This window comes from Rhinolophus sinicus, linkage group LG10 (genome assembly GCF_036562045.2).
Source record: "Rhinolophus sinicus isolate RSC01 linkage group LG10, ASM3656204v1, whole genome shotgun sequence".
Classification (NCBI taxonomy): domain Eukaryota; kingdom Metazoa; phylum Chordata; class Mammalia; order Chiroptera; family Rhinolophidae; genus Rhinolophus; species Rhinolophus sinicus.
This window is the reverse complement of record NC_133759.1, coordinates 110,750,811-110,771,572: the sequence shown is the minus strand read 5'-3', so window position 1 is coordinate 110,771,572 and position 20,762 is coordinate 110,750,811. Positions and strand designations below refer to the sequence as shown.

Genomic DNA, 20,762 nt, shown 5'->3' with positions numbered 1-20,762 from the left:
GCTGTCAGGGCCTGGCCCGGGTCTGTTCGCGCCTGGGAGGGTGAGCGAGGCCCGGGAGCTGTCCGGTGGGCGTCCTTGCGCTGCAGAGAGCGCCTGGCCGACGTGGAGGGCCCGGCGGCCCCGAGGCGGACGGCCACCGTGCGGGGCTCCCCACCGCGACCGGAGGGGAGCGTGTCAGAGGAAGGCCTTGTGTTTACAAACGACGTGTGATTTCAAATTTACAGAAAAATTGCAAGAAGCGTACGGAAAATGTCGGTGTCCACACGTCCCAGATTCCCCCGTTGTGAGCGGGTCACCTTATTTGCCCGCCTCCCCTCCCCCTCTGTAATACACGCGCAGGGAGTAAGTCCTCGCCCAGGGTGTCGAAGGTTCTGGACTCCAGCCCGAGAGCGAGCGAGGAAACCGGGCTCGCCGCAGGCCGGCGGCGCAGACGCGGTCAGTTCCTGGGGCGTCGCGTCCGCGTCCCACCAAACGACACTGCGAGGACCAGCTGCGCCGGGTCGCGTCTCTGCGTTGGGGCAGCTTGTGTCCCCGCGACCGGGGCTGCGCTGGGGGAGCAGCCCGGGCAATCAGCCCCGGGCAATCGGGGTGAGCTTCCGGCAGCCGCTGCAGCACGTCTTCGTCAGCGATCAAGCCTTAGCCTGGTTCCCGCGTTTCTGTGTAGGGACACTTTATTGAACACGTGTTGTTGATTCGTTAGCGTTGCAACGGCCGGCAGCGCTGTCACACCTGAACTCCGTGTATCTGCCCAAGTGTTTTCTCCATAATGTAAAGCTCATCCTTCTTGGGCCTAGGACATGGGACAGCACTTGAGCGCCAGCTTGGGGCCATTTTAAACAGCTGAATCACCAACAAAAAGCACAGAAATGAGGAAAATGACACTAAATAGGTGGCGAAAAGGACACTTGTTCACAGTATCAGCTGAAACAAGAAGGCAGGTGTCATCTTGTTGGACCTCAGCTGGAAATGTTTGTCAGGCAACGCAAGGGTTTCACCAGTCAGCACGTGTCTGAAAGACTGCGAAAGCACCACAAGTATTGATTTTGGAGTTACAAATAAATTTTAGCAAGTAAGCAAATTCACGAAGATGAAATCCAAAACAGTGACCATCGACTGTGTGTGTATCTATATATGTATATGCCCTTTTTTCTTACTCGTCTTCTGAACCATCTGAGAGCATGCTCTAGACATGATGTGATGCCCCAGCACCCCAATACTCCTGTGTGTATTTCCCCAAAGCAGACACTGCCACATAACCACTGCCCAGCAGACCCATGAGGAAACCACTAAGCAATATTAAGGCCCAGTCCACATGCCCCCTTTGTGTTTTGCCAATGTGCCCACAGTGTCTCTTTTTCCCTTCTACTCCAGGGTCCCATCCACATCACATGTTCAGTCTCCTCCAAGCTAGGACAGATCCGCGGTCTTCCTGTCCCTGACAGTTTTTCAGTTTTTATTAAAGATCACAGACTTCATACATATAAGACGGCAGGGCTGTTTGGAAAAGACAGTAATGCTTGGAAAAACAGAAACCAGTAGGGAAAGAGAAAGACCAAATATGAGATGGATTGATTTGGTGAAAGAAGCCGCTGGGTAAGTCTAGGGGAGCTGAGCGGGCTGTTGAGGACAGGACGTCATGGACATCACTCATTCATAGGGTCTCCAGGAGTCGGAGTGGACTCAAGGCCACATAGCACACAGGGTGACTCAGGGTCCATCCATGTTTCCTCAGGACCAGACCTCAGTTCATTTTCCTGGTAGAACACCACAGAAATGGTGCTGAGTTCATTGGGGGCACAAGATTGCCGCCTGTCCTACCAGAGGTGACACTAATCTTGATGATGCTCGTGACAACATAGAGGAAGCGAGGCAGAACTCGGAGCCTTAGTTAGCACACCTCACGTAGTCTACTTGAAAGGAAGAGGCCGCAGTGCGAGTGCAGTAACTCACTGATTCTCTGCCCAGGGACCACAGTGTTCCTCACCTGTAGGTCGCGTTTCTGATCCTTATTCTACGCAGGAGGAAACTGAGGCACAGAAGTATTAAGAAACATGGCCAAGAGGAGAACAAGGATCCAAACCCAGTTTCCCAGTCTCCCAAGCCCACATTCTTTTTTTTGTTTGTTTGTTTTCTTTTTTAAGGAGGGCACAGCTCACAGTGTCTATGCGGGGGTGGAACCAGCAACCTTGGTGTTATCAGCACCACGCTCTAACCAACTGAGCTAACCGGCTACCCCAACGAGCACACATTCTTAGCTCTTCCTCTGCAGCTGGCTGGGGACGAGGGTGGAGAGGCAGGCAGGGACTGGGTCATGCAGGACCCCAAAGGTCATGAAAATATCTTAAACTTGAATAAAGAGCAAAAAAGTATTGTTGAAAAGTTTGAAACATGACCACGAGGGGTGGGCAGGGAGCAATTTGTGTAATATATATACTTTACACAGCTGTACACAAAATAGTTGTAACTTCCTGTTTTCTGAAATTCAACTCAGCGTTCCTTCGGAGCGCCCAGACTGGCGCAGGCAGACAACTGGTTCTGGCCATTGTCATATGTCCGGTCTGCTCTGGTGCTTTTGTTCTTTGTTTCTTTAAGTCCAGTTTATCTCACAACCTCGGTCACTGTCTAGCTCACATCTCAGGCATTTCAAGGCTTCTTCCTACAACTCCTTCCCTTTTTCAGTGGCCTCTGGGTGAGGGGAAGCTTATATAACCACAGGCTGATATAACGTACATCCTTTAGTTCAGGGCATTTTTTGGTCTTGTTTTTTCCCCCCCTATTATTTGTAGCCCAAAGCATTCTTACTGATAAGTAGAAAAAATGAATGTAGGACATATCAGCTATGAGATAAGAGAGAAAAGTTGGCAAATAAGCAATTGGATACATGAGTCTGAAGCTCAGCAGTTTGGCAGTGAGAAATACAGTTGGAAATCATTGACGTAAAGATGGCAATTGGATCCACAAGTTATTGATGAGATTTTTCTAGGGGAAAGACTTAATGTGGAGGAGAGGAGGGCCCAGGCCTGCACCTTAGGAAAACCCAATGTTCAAAGATCGGAGAGAGATGAACTGGCCTAGTCAACTGAGAATGAGCAACCAAAGAACCTGGGGGGAAATAAGGAGAGGGAGGCATCGCTGAAGCCCAGAGAAGAGAGATTTCAGAGGGGGATGGTTAGCTGCTGCTGAGACAGCCAGAGAAGACTGGAAGTGTCTGCTGGATTTAGTGACAGGTCACTGTTGCCTTTACGGTGGTCCCAGAGGTGGAGGCAGAAGTCATTGAGATGAGGTGAAGAGTATGAGGTGAAGAAATGGAGTTGGGGTGAAAGAAGTCGAGATACAGGCAGGAGAAGCTTTTACACGTAAAGAAAGGGGACAAAATATGTTTTTCTTGTCCCACCCGCTTGTCCTGCTGGCTAAACGGGTGACCTCCCACTACCCTCTTCCCATAGGTTGCTCTCTACCGCTAGGACACACAGTCAATATTCCCTTTATCATTCAGATCCTCAGCACATATTTACAGGTGCCTGCTGGGGCACAGCACCCTTCTTTGGCCTCAAGAAAATGTAATGAAAGATTAAACTGGGTCCCTGTCTCTTCTCAGGAGCTTATGGCCTTGACCTTGCAGGAAAAAGAGACCCACATCCTGAAATGACTGGATATGAAGTGTAAACATTGTGTTTATGAGATTGCAGGGCAGGCTGTCATCATCACTGGAATTCAGAGAATAAAACTCGTCCAGAGCAAGCCTGGAAAAGCTGGGCTGGAGTATCTAGGAAAGTTTCACAGTGGGGGAGGGCTCCAGCAGGCCCTAAAAGACGGGGCAATGGACTGGGGAAGGAGAGGGCTGCTGAGCCGAAGTTGTGTGTCAGCCAGAACTGTTGATTGCAAGGGACAAGAACTGACCTCAGACTAGATTTTCCCCAAAAGGGAGTTTATTGGCTCCTAGACATGAGAGGTACCTGAATCTAGGAACTCAAATGCGGTCCTCCAGGCCTTCACCTCTGAATGCTGCCCTCTCTATTCTGCTGGAGAGCAGCCTCCTCTGTGGGTGGGCACATAGCTGCCATCGACCCAGGGGGCAGTGGCCAGCAGAGGAGTGAGTGTCTGTGTCGTGATCTCACACATAGATTCTGATGTGCTCTCGGGGGTAATGTGTGGGGTGACTGCCCACGATCCTGACTTAGACGCTTCTGAGAGTGAACATGGGGTTCTGTTAACAACTGTTGGGACAACAGGCGTAAGCTGGGACTGCTAGGAAAAGTGGGCTGCAGGTCCCCATAATCACATGTCCACTCTCTGTAGCCCCTGGTTGACAGCCTCACCAGAATCACATGAAATGGGGGAGAGCGTAATAGTGCCATTGACAGATGAAGGAGGGACAAGAATGCTGGGGTCATCAAGTTAACAGGTGTCCACGGTCCATAGTGAGTTGACAATTCAGGGAAAGGGAGAGAAAAAGACTAAAGAGTAAAGCACAAAGTTTGAGGTCAAGCTAAGCAGATAAAGACACGACTTGGACTGAGAGGCAGGGCGGTCTGGACTTCATCCGACTGGTGAGGAAGACAGAACATGGCCCAGGAGTGATGGCGAGACTGTGTCTGGGGAGACAAGTGTGGGAGAGTTGATACATCGGGAAGGTTCAGAGAGGAGCTCACGTGGCGTTAACCTAGTGCTGGTGTGGTGGCGGTGTCTACAGCAAACACACTGTCTGCAATTTGTAAAAAAGCAGGAAAGACGCCAACAAATTCTCCCTGAATTGCTCTTCCATATTTTCCTTTTCTGTTTCCCTGTGCTTTGTGAAAACTGAAATGGAGTGAAATATAGCCATACAATGAAATAGAGCCATCCCTGGGTGTGTCTCCAGGCAGGCAGCTCAGCACACACACCAGAACGGGACACGGCGGATTCTGGTTGGAGACTTGCTGTGGGCTGAACGGGGAATTCCCAGATGCAGAGCAGAAAGGGCCCAGGTTGTCATGGGAGTGGCAGGAGCTCTCACCCTTCTGGGCGTAGCCGTTCCGAACCCCTCAGGAGTCCCTGACTTGGCTCTGCGGCAACATTCTTCCTCAGTCTGCAGTCCCTCACCCTCTTCTTCTGTCCAGCAAATACCCTTGTCCTAAAAACAGCCACACACTCCAGGATAATCCAAGACCCATGGGACTCCTGTGGTCGAGTGATGCGGCATCCTTTGACCCTGATGGTTTAAAAATAATTGTTCAGCATTTAGTACCATGTCAGTCACTGATTTAGGCCTGGGCCTCCCAGAGTCCCTTCCAGAGCAAAAGGCACATAATGGGTGTCAGCTCTAAGCACATGTCCTTGAGAGGCCATTCTGCAGGGCAGTGGCTTTGGGGCGACATGCTGTGGGACAGGCCCAGCGTGTTCACGCCCACGGCCACACCTCCTTTGCAATGAAGTGGTGTGATGCGGGGTCCCATGTCAGTGTATCGAACACTCTGCAGTCCCTTGAGTGGCGGTGCTGCTGAGGGGGCTGTGTCACAGGAAAAGCAAAGCCACACCTAGCGTATGTGTTAACTGCAGTCCAGAGGAGTTATGGGCCCTGCCCGTGATCAGCGGCTGGTCTCTCGGACGAATGGTGCAGAATTGGGGGCTCAGCATTGGCCTCATGGCCAGCAGATGGGACGGTCAGCCCCAGCAAGGAACCCATGCTGTCGGGCCTGCTCGTGGCTGCCACCCCTGCTCCATGGCTGCTCCATCCTTGGGCCCACAGCCAGCCCAGGAGTGGACAGTGACACCCACTGGTCATTACATTAGGTGTCTCCTCTGTGGTGGATACTGTCTGGTGGGGACAAAGAGGCGCGTGTGACACGTATCTTGTGCTCACCTCCAAAGGTGCGTCCACATGCCTCTTCCCAGACCTCCGTGTCTCTGAATTCCCATCTCTCTCCTTCCAGGCCCCTGCCCCGGCAGGCCATGCTCCTGTGGATGGTCTGAACTCCTTGGGTCACTGTTATTCCCATGTGTAGTGGGTGCCAGGTGCTGTGGGACTCTGTGCCCAGGGAGATGCCCCTCACCATTCAGGACCACCTGGGACAACCATCCACCTTCAGCCCATTGCTGAACCACGTGCAGCCTTTTTCTTCCTCCACCAGGTGGCCACAAAGCTCCCCCTGTGTGACCACAGGGGCAGGGTAGACAGTATGCACTGCCACTCGAGCCTGCTCACACCTGTCCCAGGTGAACCCTTCCGTCTTCTGATGGATTGCTGCTGGGCGCTCCGACCTGTCGTTGAGTGGATCTGACAGAGTCTGGCCACAGGGGGTATGCTGGCTGTAGCCACTTCGCATCCCACAGCCATAGGTTCCATCTCTGTCAGGGCCAGGAGCTGCCGTGTGGCTCTTCTGGGTGCGAGGAGGGGCAGGGGAAGGCAACACGGGCTTTGGGGCTCAGCCCTATGGTCTGCAGGGACCCTCCACTGGGCCGTGTCCTGAGTTCCATGCCGTGTCCTGTCCCACCACAGATGGCCCTGTAGCGGGGGGTCTGCCAGGCCTCCGGGCTCAAGTGGAAGGGCCGCTTGCAGTGCAGACTGGGCGTGCTGTGGTGCCCTTTCCAGCTCTGGCCCCACTCGAGCGGCCAGTTGGGTGTCACCCAGTGTATGGATGGGGCATTATTCCTAGGCGTGGACTGTGCCCCTCTAGAACCTGAAGTAGGCTGACGGTCAAGACGTTTGTCCCCAGCACTTTGCTCTGGAAGGGATTTATAGGGGACATGCCCCAGAGTAAGAGAGCTCCTAAACCCCCACTGATGCGGCGAGTCTGAAGTGCTGGAGGGTTTCTCTGGAGACATATGTCTTCCCCAGGCCTCTGGCATGTGGCCGCGCTTACTCACCTGGCCCAGGTCACAATGCCAGTAATGTGGTGGAGCAGCGTGACATCTGCAGTCTCCAGGGGGCGCGTGGCCCTTCAGCCTATCTGACAAAGACGGCGAGTTACCACAGCCTCGGTGCTGACCCTCCCTGCTGGTAGGGGTGCAGGCAATGCTGCAGCAGCCCTGTACCTGGAAGCATAGACTGAGACCCAGCGGCCACGCTACCCGAGGTCACGTCTATTTCAAGCTGTATTTGGGGGTAGGTTTGCTGTAGTCCACTGTCAGATGTCGTGGTCGGTTTGGTTTTTGTAGGGCCGGAACACTTTAAATGGAATACGATGGGGATTGCGGAGGACTTCGTCCCTCAAATCCTTAAGGGTGGCACACGTCTCTGCAGTCTCCAGGGATGCGCTGCTCTGATCTGCTCTCTTGGTGAAGGGACTGTAGTGTCACAGGCTTCTGCTTGGCCTTTCATCCCAGGATGGCTCCTGCATGTCAAGGAAACAATGGCAGGGTCTTTCCATTACCAGGCGTGTCCTCCAAGTACACACGTGGGGAAGTGACTACTGGTTGGGGCCAGACAACTCCCTGGGCACTGGGAGCCTTTCAATCCCCAAGTGTTAATGTCAAGCTGGGCCCTGGGTCCAAGAGTCCCTGACATGTCTGGGTAACCCCCTTTCCTCCATGGACGGTGACCTAAGGGTGACCTTTGGGGCAGGCGTCCTGACAGTTTGCATTCACTGTGGTTGGTGCATCCTTCCCCATAAGGACCCAGCCAGCTTCCCCTTCAGTCAGTGGTCACAGAGGTCACAGACCGGCTCAGGTCTGGAGACGGAGCAAAGGACAGTGGCTTCCCCTGCCTGTGTCATTAGGTCTGTGGCTGCTGCCTACCTGTCCCCTCCCGTCCACACACCAGCAGTGCTGTGCTGCTCTGACTGCCAGCCTGCTTTCCGTAATGATGTGCTCCCACCTACTACTATTGGGGGATCCTAACATCGCTGCTGCGACAAGGGAGCCCGTTCTGTGACAGCAGCAGCTGTGGCCTGCTCCGGTTACAGGGGACAGACACTGCCAGCCCCCAGCGAGGCTGGTGCCTCTTACCAGGCCGGTCCTTGGTGAACTGGCGGACTGTGCTCTGGGCCCCCTGGGAACACAGCTGGCGAGCGCTCTAGGTCCAGCCTTCGGTGCTGTCTGCACATCAGCATGCCTGCTTCGCTGAGACTCTTGATTCCTTCCTCCACCATTTGCCACAGCAATTATGACATTTATGTTTCAATTAGTGTGGGTCATCACGTCCTCCAAACTTCCAAGGACCCTCTAGAAGCACATTAACACTGTCTCCCAGGGGGTGAAATCCTGAATCCTGGGAAAGAAAATATTGATAAATTAGACTTTATTAAAATTAAAAACTGCTGGTAAAGATATAAAGCAACAGGAACTCTCTTCATTGCTGGTGGAAGACAGCTTGGCAGTTCTTATAAAGCTAAACACACTCTTAACCATACAGCCCAGCAATTCCCTCCTAAGTATTTACCTGACTGAATTGAAAACATACAGCCACACAAACCCGCACATAGATGTTTGTAGAAGCTGTATTCATAGTCACCCAAACTTGGAAGCAACCCAGATACGCTTTAGTAGGTGACGGATAAACAAACTGTGGTCCATCAGGACGATGGCATCTCTCACCATGGAGACGTGCAGGAGCCTTCAATGCACGTCACTAAGTGAAAGAGGCCAATGTGAAGGGCTCCAACTCCGTGACTCTGGAAAAGATGAAACTCTGGGGACGGAAAAAGATCCGGTTGCCAAGGCTTTTGGGGGAGGGGTGAACGGGTGAAGCACTGGGGATTTTTAGGGCCGTGACACCGTTCTGACATTACACGTTTGTCAGAAACCATGGTACAGCACAAAGAGAGAACTTTAAACTGTGGATCTTAGTTAACAATACACAGCAATACTGGTTCATCAATTGTGACAAATGTATCACAATAATGCAAGACGGTAAACTAATAGGGGAAACTGTGCAGGAGGAGAATGGGTGCATGGTCTGTCTGCTCAAGTTTTCTGGTAATCTAAAACCGTTTTAGAAAATGAAATGTATTCATTTTTTAAAAACCTGTTTAACAGGGGTAAACTGGGATGGAGTCCTACCAGTGGAAGGAACTCATTAGCCGGTGCAATGTTTCAGGTACTGGGGCCGTGTGGGGGGCTGTAAGCAGGACTCAGACAGGGTGGCTGGGTGGCTGTGGCTGGTGGGCGCTGTCAGTGCCCTGGAGGACGACAAGGAAAGGCTGACAGCCCAGGGCTTCTCTGGCAGCAGTAAAGAGAGCGTACGTCTTACAGGAAGAACAGTGTCAGGCCCAGGGTTTAATGACAAGGACAGCAGAGCTCTAGGAAGGATGAATTCCCAACCCCAGCAAGTCTCCAATGCCAAGGTCAGGGCCCCAACGAGGAGGCGTGGGACCCTGCCTTGGGATGCAACAACTGGGTTGGTGCACTCAAGTATCTTTGAACCCCTGGACCCCCGAATGTTCTGGGCTCGCAGTGGTGGTCCACGCAGCCTCCAACAGCCAGCAGACCCCACCTCCCCTCCTGGCCTTCAGGCTGATAAGTAGGCTTGTCACAACATAACCCAGCCAAGGAAGAGCGAGGCCTGGTGAGGGGAGAAAGAGGCCGTGCCCTGCAGTACCTGCGGGACCTCACCCAGGTGTGCCACCAGGAAATGCTGGGTCAAGGGGCAGAATGTCGGGGGGGGGGGGCTTCTCAGTGTGGAAACACTTTCCTAGTTATCTTCTAGAAATGTTCTTGTTTGCATTTCACACTTAGGAGATTTTAAGTGATCCATTTTGTGTTAACTTTTATGAAAGGTGTAAAGTCTGTGTCCAGATTCATTTATTTTTGCATGTGGCTGTCCAACTGTTCCAGCACCGATTGTTGAAAAAGCTCTTCTTCCTCCCCTAAATCGCCTTCGCTCCTTTGTCAAGGATCAGTTGCTTATATCTGTGTGGTGGGCTCTCGGTTCTGTTCCGTTGGTCTATTTGCCTGTTCTTTTGCTGATAGCACACTGTCATGACTGCTGTCGCTCTGTGGAAAGTCTCGAAGTCGGAGCTCATTAGAAGCTTTAACAGTGTGTCACTACAGATGCCAGGGTTCCTCAGAGCTCAACCTCCACCCTCCAGTGAAGGGGCCTCATTCCAGCCTCACTGCCAGCTGTCAGGTGATCCAGCTCAAAGGGCCCATTTTAGAGTCTCCTTCCTGGAATCATGCCTGGTGCCAACTGCCCTTCACTGGGAACAGATTGAGATGGAGAGTTGTGTGCAGGGCTTGTCGAGGGCATGTCCATGCATAGCACCTGTAAGGGCAGGATGGAAGCGGGGGGCAGAGGGGCTGCTGAAGCTCATACTCGGAGCTCTGGGGCCGGGATGCCCCTTCACATTGTCCCAAATTGAGGCCAAGGGGCTGGGCCGTTGTACCCCTCATCGACCAGTTATGCTGTGTGAGCTCCCTCAAGAAGGAGCATAGCTTTGGGTGAGGGCATTCCCTCGGAGAGGGACATAGTTTGGGGGATCAACCTCGATCCCAAAGCGATCTCAGCAGAAGCGTCAGTTTTCACAGGTGCCTTCTCCATCTGTAGCTGAGGCCCAAGGTGCCAGAGCTGGCCCAGGCCACTGCACTGTTAGAAAGTCTGGAGGCCTGTCTCGTACTATACAGAGAGCTGACAGTGGGGAACTTAAAACTGTATTTGAAACCATTACCTCACACTTGGGATAGGAATTGTGGTTTCTTGCTCAAAGAGAGAAGGGGCGGAGGATATAGAATAGTTACCTGAAGGGCTTTCTGTATATAAGCTGGTCTCAGAACCTCTTATGCAAGAAAACCTCCCGGTGTTCCTGTCAGACTCGGTCATGTTGTCAACAATCAGATTGTCAGGAAAAGATGGGAACTGCTCCATCAAGCAAGGACGAGGGCTAGGACGTGGCCTGCCTATCTGTCTGTTAAAAGGAGTGGGATTAGAAATGAGTTGGAGACTTAACTGGTATTTTTAGAACTCTTGAAGGGGATAAGGATTCTAAAAACAGGAAAGTGGTAAATGCTGTGTAAGTCAGTAAAGGATCATAGTTAGCTTCATGCGCTTTGTAAGGAAACTATTATAAATTAGGTGGGAGGACTTAGCTGTAAAATTGCTTGAAAAGCAGAATTGGATCTGAGACAGGCAGCCTGGATTGATGAGAGGAAACATGCCCGGAAGTTGGGTTGGAGATTTTAAAAGATACTATGTTTACGACAGACAATGAGAATGCTTTGTGCGGCCGGCTCCTGTGAGGGATGTGATAGTGCTCTACTTAAAGATTTATTCTGAAGGTAACAAGGGGGGAAACATGTAAAAGAAACCCTGCATCTTCATCCAGATGTTCATCCAGCCCCACCGGGAGCGAAGTGGGAATGGTGCGATCATCACCCCAGGCCACGCACGGCGCTGCACGAGGAGCCTTGGCTGTGGGCTGACGTGTGCGGGGCAGGTGGGCTCATGCTTCCCCAGTACCTACTGACACGGGACGCTAAGCAGCGAGGAGTGACTCCTGCATGCGGCTAAGATGATTCTCCTCACTCTTCCCTTTTTATTTTTTTTTAAATTTTATTGGGGAAGGGGAACAGGACTTTATTGGGGAACAGTGTGTACTTCCAGGACTTTTTTCCAAGTTAAGTTGTGGTCCTTTCAGTCTCAGTTGTGGAGGGCGCAGCTCAGATCCAGCTCCAGTTGCCGTTGCTAGTTGCAGGGGGTGCAGCCTACCATCCCTTGCAGGACTAGAGGAATTGAACTGGCAACCTTGTGGTTGAGAGCCCACTGGCCCATGTGGGAATCGAACCGGCAGCCTTCGGAGTTAGGAGCACGGAGCTCTAACCGCCTGAGCCACCGGGCCGGCCCTTACTCTTCCTTTTAATTGGAAAGAGCAAGGACTTCTTTCCATAAAGGATAACCAGCTTTGCAGAGTCCTTGCTGGAGCCTTTAGCCAAAGGATCAGGTTCCTGGGAGAGACAAATGGTGAATGTCCCCAGGGCTGCCAGAGCCACTGATGGATGATGGGACCTTCATACAGGAGCATATGACGATCCCAGGGGACAGGAGTGAGGTGGAAGGAGGCAGGATTGTGGTCCTCGGGACAAAGGGGCACAGCCATTAGGGGTCTGGATTTTCAGGAGGTGGGACACTCAGCAGGTGGCCAGGACTCCCTGAGTCAGGACATCAGGGCAGTGCTGCCAAGAAGCAGGTGTGGTGAGGTCCTCTGACCTGCAAATCTAGTGCTCTGTGATTCCTGTCAGGGGAATGTGGGCTCATGAGCAGATCCAGATGTCCCAGTGAGCATGGTGAGGTGGCCCAGCTGCAAGGAGTGGAGAGTCACGGGAGACATGAATGTCACCCAAGGGAACTATGATCACACACAAGACAAGAATGTCCCCTTCACAATTCCCATCTAACATAGTACTGGAGTCCTAGCTAATGCAACAAGACAGGGAAAGGAAATACAAAGTATACAGTGTGAAAGGCAAGAAATAAAACTGTCTTTGTTTGCAGATGACATGATTGTAGACAATCCCAGAGAATCAACAAAAAACTTCTGCAACTAATAAGCAATTATAGTAACAATGTTGCACGATACAGTTAATATACAAAAGCCAATTGCTTTCCTAATACCAGCCATGAGTGATTAAAACATGAAGTAAGTACAACACCATTTACACAGTGAACCATGAAGCTGGGCCTGGAACTCTTACCTAGAGCCTTTGCATTTGTTGTTCCCTCTGCCTAGAAGACTTTTCTCCCAGCTATCCACATGGTTCACTCCTTCACATTCTTCAAATCTTCTCTGAAAAAGCTATCTTCTTGGAAGATTATGGGAAGATACGGGAGTAGGAAACGCCAAGAATCTGTTTCCCCACCTGCACAACAGCTGCACAGGCAGGATGTGTCTGATGAAACCACCTTAGAACTCCAGTCTGTTGAAGGCTCGCACCTTCCAGGGAAGGCGCAGGCAGTACGTTGCAGTTAATTTTGGTCAGTTTCAGCTCCAAAAACAGTCACGGCTCACCATCACCCTGCCCCAGCTCAGTACCCAACACCTGTGTGTGGGTTTCTGGCGCAGCTTGCATGCATCTTGCCAGAGCCAGGGTGGACATTCACAAAATATTGCAGATCTGTCCTCTGATTGCTAATTGCTGCTTCTGATCACAGAGGTGTAAAGAGCAGGATAGCCATTGTTCTTGCATCTTCCCCATTGTTGCGAGCCCCTCCCCCTCCAGCTGAAGTAACGTCCAGGAATTCAAAGGGCTGGCACACTTACTGCTTCCCTTGTCATTTTTCATCTTTTTCCCATTTTGGGAACCAGACCTTAAAGACTAGGACATTCAAAAGCAATGGCCTATACAGGAGACATTTAGAAAGTGACTTGAGAGCCCAAGGAAAGGCACCAGCTCATAGAAGACCTGAGAGCACCTTATGTTTATACCCCAGGCTTGTCCGCGGCACAGAGACAGGCTACAACAATTGTTAAAAAATGAACAAAAACAATAACAAAAAACAGCACACCCTGGTGAAGGGGAAGAATCTACTTGCCAGAGTTACCATATTATTAGATTCAAATGTCCAGTTTTCAACAAAAATATCACAAAGCATACAAAGTAACAGGAAAGTATGGCCCATTCAAAGGGGGGGAAAATCAACAGAAACTGTTCCTAAAAATGACCTGATGAAAGATCTAGACAAAGACTTTAAAACAACTGTCTTAAAATTTGCTCGAAGAATTAAAGCAAGATGTTGAGAAAGTCAAGAAAATGATGTATGAACAAGACAGAACTATCAATAAGGTGATAGAAAACCTAAAAAAGAAACCAAACAGAAATTCTGCAGCTGAAAAGCATGGTAACTGAAATGAAAAATTCACTACAGCAATTCAAAGACAGATTTGAGGAGGCAAAAGAATCAGCCAACTAGAAACAGGACAGTGGAAATTATTGAGTCTGAGGAACAGAAAATAAAACGATTGAAGTAAAGCAGATGGAGCCGAAGGGACCTGTGGGACACCACCAAACAGACCCACATATACATTATGGGAGTCCCAGAAGGGAAAAAGAGAAAGGGCAGAGAGAAAATTTGAAGAAATAAAAGCTTCCCAAATTTGGTGACTATAAACATCCAACAAGCTCAATAAATTCCGAGTCATCTGAAATCAAAGAGACCCACATTGAGAAACATTATAATCAAAACTTTCAAAAGCCACAGGCAAAGAATCTTGAAAATATCAAGAGAAGCGACTCATCATAAAGAAGGGATCCTCAAGATTATAAACCTATTTCTCATCAGAAACTTTGGTGGCCAGAAGGCGGTGGTGGGCTGATATATTCAAAGGAGTACTGTGTTTCCCCGAAAATAAGACCTAACCGGAAAGTAAGCCCTAGCATGATTTTTCAGGATGACATCCCCTGAACATAAGCCCTAATGCATCTTTTAGAGCAAAAATTAATATAAGACCCAGTCTCATTTTTGGGGAAACACGGTAAAAGAAAAAGAAATTGTCAACCAAGAATCTTATATCCAGCAAAATTGTCCTTCAAGAGCAAGGGAGAAATTAAGACATTCTAAGATAAACAAAAGCTGAGAGAGTTTATTATCACTAGGCCAGCCATACAAGAAATGTTCAAAGGATTGCTGCAAGGTGAAAGGAAAGGATACTACCAGACGGTAACTCAAAACCATATGAAGAAATAAAGCTATCAATAAAGGTAAATATATGGGCAATTATAAAAGCTCGTATTATTGTAAGTTTGTAACTCTACTTTTTGTTTTCTACATGATTTAAGAGACTAATGCATGTGAAAGAATGGTTAGTTTGGGAGCGGCCTGTTGGCTCAGTTGGTTGGAGCGCGGTGCTCTTAACAAGGTCACCGGTTTGATCCCCACATGGGCCACTGTGAGCTGCGCCCTCCACAACTAGATTGAAATAACTGCTTGACTTGGAGCTGATGGGTCCTGGAAAAACACACTTAAATAAAAGTTTTTTTAAAAAAACAATTGTTTATATTTTGGGGCATACAGTATATAAAGATTAATTTTGTGATGTGAACAACTGAAAGAGGTGAGGACAGACCTGTAGGGGGCAGAGTTTTTGTTATTCATGTTAAGCTGGTAGAAATTCAAATGAGTGTTATAACATTAGGATGTTAAATGTAGTCCCCATGGTAGACACAAAGGAGATAGCTATGGAATATACACAGAAGGAAATGAGAAAGGATTGAAATGTTTCACTACAAAAAAATCAACTAAACACAAAAGAAGACTAATGCAGGATATACGGGACAAAAAAGCAAAAAGACACACAGAACACGCAGAATACAAATAGCAAAATGGCAGAAGTCCCTCCTTATCAGTAATTACTTTAAATGTAAATGGATTAAACTCTCCAATCAAGAGACAGATTAGCAGAATGGGTACAAACACATGATCCAGTCATATGCTGTCTACAAGAGACTCACTTTAGATCCAAAGACGTAAGTAGATTGAAAGTGAAAGGATGGAAAAAGATATCCATGCAAACACCAGACAGCAGAGGTGACTATACTAACACCAGACAAAAGAGACTCTAAATCAAAAAAGTTTACAAGAGAAAAACAAGGATATTATGTATTAATAAAAGGTTCAGCACAGCAAGAAGATATAACAATTATAAACATTGATGCACCTAATAAAAGATTGCAGAATATATGAAGCAAAAACTGACAGGATTGAAGGGAGAAATTGACAGTTCTAAAAGTTGTAGACGTCAACACTTCATTCTAAATAATGGATAGAACAATCAGACAGAAGATAAGTAAGGAAATAGAGCATTTAACACAATAAATAAACCAACAAGGTGTAACACCTTATACAGAACACTCCACCCACAAACAATAGCACACACATTCTTCTCAAATGCATATGGGACATTTTATATGATAGACCATATGTCAGGCCACAAATTAAGTCTCAATAGATTTAAAAAGTTAGATATTATACACAGTATCTTCCCTGACCACAACAGGATGAAGTTAGAAATCAACAACAGAATTAAACTGGAAAATTCACAAATTTGTGGAAATTAAACATATACTCTTAAAGAACCAAAGGATCGAAGAAGAAACCATAAGGGAGATTAGAAAATATTTAGAGGGAAATGAAAACAAAAGCACAACATACCAAAACTTATGGGATGCAGCAAAAGCAGCACTGAGGAAGAAATTTATACTATATACACTTACATTTTTTTAAAAGGGGATCTCAAATTAACAACTTAAGAAACTAGAAAAAAGAAGAGCAAACTAAATCCAAAGGTAGCAAAAGGAAGGAAATAATAAAGATTAGAGCAGAGATAAATGAAATAGAATAGAAAGATAATAATCAATTAAACCAAAAGTTGGTTAATCAAAAAGATCAACAAAATGGACAAATCTTTAGTTATATGGATTAAGAAAAAAAGAGAAAAGACTCAAGTTAATAAAATCAGAAATGAAAGTGGGGACATTACTATTGATTCTACAGAAAAAAAATGATTATAAGGGAGTACTATGAAAAATTGTACACCCACAAATTGGATAACCTACGTATAATGGAAAAATTCCTAGAAACACAAAACTTACTAAGAATAAAACATGGAGAAGTGAAAACTTTAAATAGGAACTATAACTAGTAAGGAGATTAAATCAGTATTTTCAAATCCCCAAAGAAATAAAAGCCCTGGACCTGATGGCTTCACTCATGAATTCTACCAAACATTTAAAGAATAAGAATAATTAACATCAATCTGTCTCAAACTTTTCCAAAATAATTGAAGAGGCGAGAACACTTCCTAACTCATTCCATGAGGCAAACATAACCCTGATACCAAAGCCAAAGACACTGAAAGAAAAGAAAACTACAGACCAATATCTCTTATGCCAATTGATGCAAAAATTCTCAACAAAAACTAGCAAACAGATTTCAGCAGCATATTAAAAGGATTATACATCACAACCAAATAGGATTTATTCCTGGAATGCAAGGATGGTTCCACATGTGAAAATTGATCAGTGTAACACACTACATTAACAGACTTGGGGGGAGGGGGCACCACGAGCATCTCGATTAATGCAGGAAAAGTATTTGACAAAGTTCAACACTCTTTCATAACAACACTCAAACTAGGACTAGAAGCAAACTACCTCATAAGTCGTATGTGAAAAACCACGGCAAACATCGTACTCAATGTTGAACGACTGAAAGCTTTTCCTCTAAGGATGTTCTTTTGCCGCTTTTATTCAATACAGTCCTGGAAGTCTTCACAATTAGGGAAAAAGCAAAAAGAAATAGGCATTCAAATTGGAAAGAAAGAAGTAAAATTATCTGTTTTCAGACGATGTGATTTCATATGTAGAAAATCCTGAAGACTATTAACTAATCAATGAATTCAGCAAAGCAGCAGGATACAAAATCAACACACACAAAAAAATCAGTTGCATTTCTATACTAACCATGAATAATCTGAAAAGGAAATTACAAAAACAATTCCATTTACAATAGCATCAAAAAGGATAAAATACTTTAACCAAAGAGATGAAAGACTTGTACAATGAGTGCAAACTACAAAACATTGCTGAAAGAAATGAAAGAAGACATAAGTAAATGGAAACACATCCTGTGTTCATGGATTGAAAGGCTGAAAATTGTTAAGATGTCAGTACTGACTAAAGTGACCTACAGATTCAGTGAAATTCTTTTTTAGGATCCCGATGACCTTTTTTGCAAAAATAGAAAAAATTTATCCTAAAATTCATATGGAATCTCAAGGGACCCCAAATAGCCAAAACAATCTTGAAAAAGAAGAACGAAGCTAAAGGACTCATACTCCCTGATTTCAAACCTTATTATAAAGCTACAGTAATCAAAATGGTGTGTGTTGGCATAAAGAGACACATAGAGAATAGACATATAGCAGAGAATAGAGCCCAGAAATAAACTCGCACACATCTGGTCTAATGATTTTTTATAAGAATGCCAAGAACATTTAATGGGGAAAGGACAGGCTTTTCAAGGCATGGTGTTGAGAACACTGGATTTCCACATGAAAAAAGTGAAGTTGGATCCTTATATACCTATACAAAAAAATAACTCAAAATGTTTTAAAGATTTGAATGTAAGACTTAAAACTATAACACTGTTAGAAGAAAACATAGGAAAAACATTTCATGACATTGGACTTGGCAATGAATTTTCGAATATGATACCAAAGGCACAAGTAACAAAAGAAAAACTGGAAAAATTGGACTTCATGAAAATTTAAAAATGTTTGCATTAAATGACAAGATGAACAGTAAAAAGGCAACCCACAGAATGGGAGAAAATATTTTCAAATCATATATCTGATGAGGATTTAATATCCAGAATATATAGAGAACTAAAACTCAACAATAGGAAAATAACCTGATTTTAAAATGGGCAGAGGACTCAATAGACATTTCTCCAGAGCAGATACACAAACAGTCCATAAGCACATGGAAAGATGCTCACCATCACTGATCACTAGGGAAATTCACCTCACACCTACTAGGATCGCTACTATTTAGAAAAAGAAAATAACAAATGTTGGTGAGGATGTGGAGAAATTGGAACCCTTTGTGGGAATGTGAAATGGTACAACCACTGTGGGAAACAGTATGGCAGTGCCTCAAAAAATTAAAAATGGAATTACCATGTCACCCAGCAATTCCACTTCTGGCTATATACTCAAAAGAATTGAAAGCAGGGTCTCGAAGACATATTTGTGCACCTATTTTTATGGCATCCTTATTCACAAAGGCAAAACATGGAAGCAACCCAGGTGTCCACTGACAGATGAATGGATAAGCATATACCAGTGGTCCATCCATGCAATGGAACATTATTCAGCCTTAAAAAAGGAGAAACATTCTGACACAGTATAACATGGATGGACCTTGAGGGCATTGTGCTGAGTAAAATAAGCCAGTTGCGAAGGATACATACTGTGTGATTCCACTTTTGTGAGTACTTACAAGTACTGAGAGTAGTCAAATCATAGAGACTGAACGTAGAATGGTGGCCAGGGGCTGAGCGAGGGAGTGGGGAATGCTGCTTAATGGGTGTAGTTTCAGTTCTACAAGATGAAAGGAATTCCAGAGACGGACGGTAGTGATGGTTGCACAACATCGTGAATGCACACACCACCACTGACCTGTACACTTAAAAGTGGTTAAGATGGGAGATTTTGTATTACGTGTATTTGACCACAATTTAAAAACCCTTTTCAGCGAGGCCCCCCTTCCTTGACCTCCCTGTGTGGAGTCACCACCCTCACAGAATCCCTGTAGCCCTGGAGATTTTTTCTCTCCAGTCCTTCGCACCATTTAACACAGCGTCTCTTTTACTTGCTCGTGTTGTGTATTGCATGTGCTTCCTCCTAGAATGTGGGACACGGCTTTGTTTGCTTTGTCCAGGGCCAGACCCACAGCTCAGCGAAAACCCTGGCACACAGACAAGTTCAATCAGTGCTGGTTTATAACAGCTTTACTGAGATGCGTCACATGCCATGCAATCCACCCTTTTAAAGTGCACAATTCAGTGATTTTTAGTATATTCACAAGGCTGTGCAACCATCCCCACTGATTCCAGAACATTTTCACTACCTCAAAAAGAAAGCCTCTCCCCGTTAGCACTGCCTCCCAGATCCCCAGCCCCCAGCCCTAGGAGAGCACGGATCTGCCTTCCACTCTCTGAGTTCATCTGAATGGAGTCACAACAGGGGTCATCTTGTGACCCGTCTCCTTCACTAGGCGTACTGCCCTCAGAGTTCAGCCAGGTAGCCCGCAGCAGTAAGTACCTCCCTTCTTGCTTCGTTTTCCTCTCACCTTCCCGTTTGGTTCCTCACGCCATCTTTTCTCCTGCTCAGCTCAGATTTCACCTTCTTCGTAAATCTTCCCAGACTTGGAGCACCACGCAGCGTGGGAGTTGTGCAGGGCAAGCCCACATCACTGCTGATGCCGACGCTCCCCATGAACCTCAGGACTGAATTACTCACTCTCTGAGACCGTCATTCCGTTTTCCTTATATGAGGATCGATCTCCTATTTTAATTTGTTCCCTGAAGCCGTTGGGGAAGTAGATCTGAATCTCCTAACCAACACACCTGGAAGTCAAACCCTCTTTACTCCTGCCACCAAGTGGTAAGAGGCCAGCATGACACCAATTCACACTGGACAGACCAGACCCCAGATGAGAGAAGCCATCAAGCCCAGCTGTGTCATTGCCATGTGTGAAGTGCAAGGATTTCACACCCCTTCAGAGCGTGGGTGCGTGCCCGCCTTACTGAGGGCATTTCAAAGCCCAGAGTCGGGCTTTTGATGGACTTGGTTAGAGGATGCCTCAACCACTCATAGACCAGGCTGGTCATCAGAATCACCTGTGGGTGTTTAAGAACAAAGATGCCAGAGCCCACTCCCAGCCTAAGGAGTCTGAATCTCATTGGCCGCTCCTGTCGGCACGCTCGTCTCTCCTGGGCCCATGGCGGGCAGGAGTGGACTGCCGCTGAGCCTGAGATTTGAGTCCACGCATTCAACCGTGTTTCCTGAGAAGGTCCTGCATGGGAAGCCCTTGTCCTGGGGGACAGAGCGGTAAGCAATACACATGTCCTGCTCCCCAAACATCTACCGTAGTTGTCGCTGAAATAGCCAGTGAAGACTGCAGGCAGCTGGGGCCATGGTCCCGCCTCTCAGGGTGGGGACGTTTGCCAGGTGACCCTGTATTGGCACTTTCACTGGCCTGGGGAGTCAGCCCTGTCGATGGGGGATTTGCTGAGTGGAGGGGCTTTGTGGCCTTGACTCTGCCATTCCACCCTCAGCCGCAAGCAAAGCAGA

The 20,762-nt window shown here is 47.3% G+C and overlaps 1 long non-coding RNA gene across 4 annotated transcripts; it reads right to left on the bottom strand.

Moving 5' to 3' along the window:
* Positions 1 to 6: 6 nt before the first annotated feature.
* LOC141567331 (uncharacterized) lies at positions 7 to 20,025 on the bottom strand. 4 transcript variants are annotated; one of them, XR_012489946.1, is made up of 4 exons: positions 19,759 to 20,025; positions 7,927 to 8,188; positions 4,997 to 7,313; positions 7 to 840 (listed from the first exon to the last, which is right to left on the bottom strand). It is a non-coding gene; the product is annotated as an uncharacterized LOC141567331 (long non-coding RNA). The 4 variants fall into 4 exon arrangements; XR_012489948.1 differs by lacking the exon at positions 7 to 840 and adding an exon at positions 10,654 to 10,820 and having other exon boundaries at positions 1,311 to 7,313; XR_012489947.1 differs by lacking the exon at positions 7 to 840 and having other exon boundaries at positions 1,311 to 5,191; positions 5,843 to 7,313.
* Positions 20,026 to 20,762: the final 737 nt, after the last annotated feature.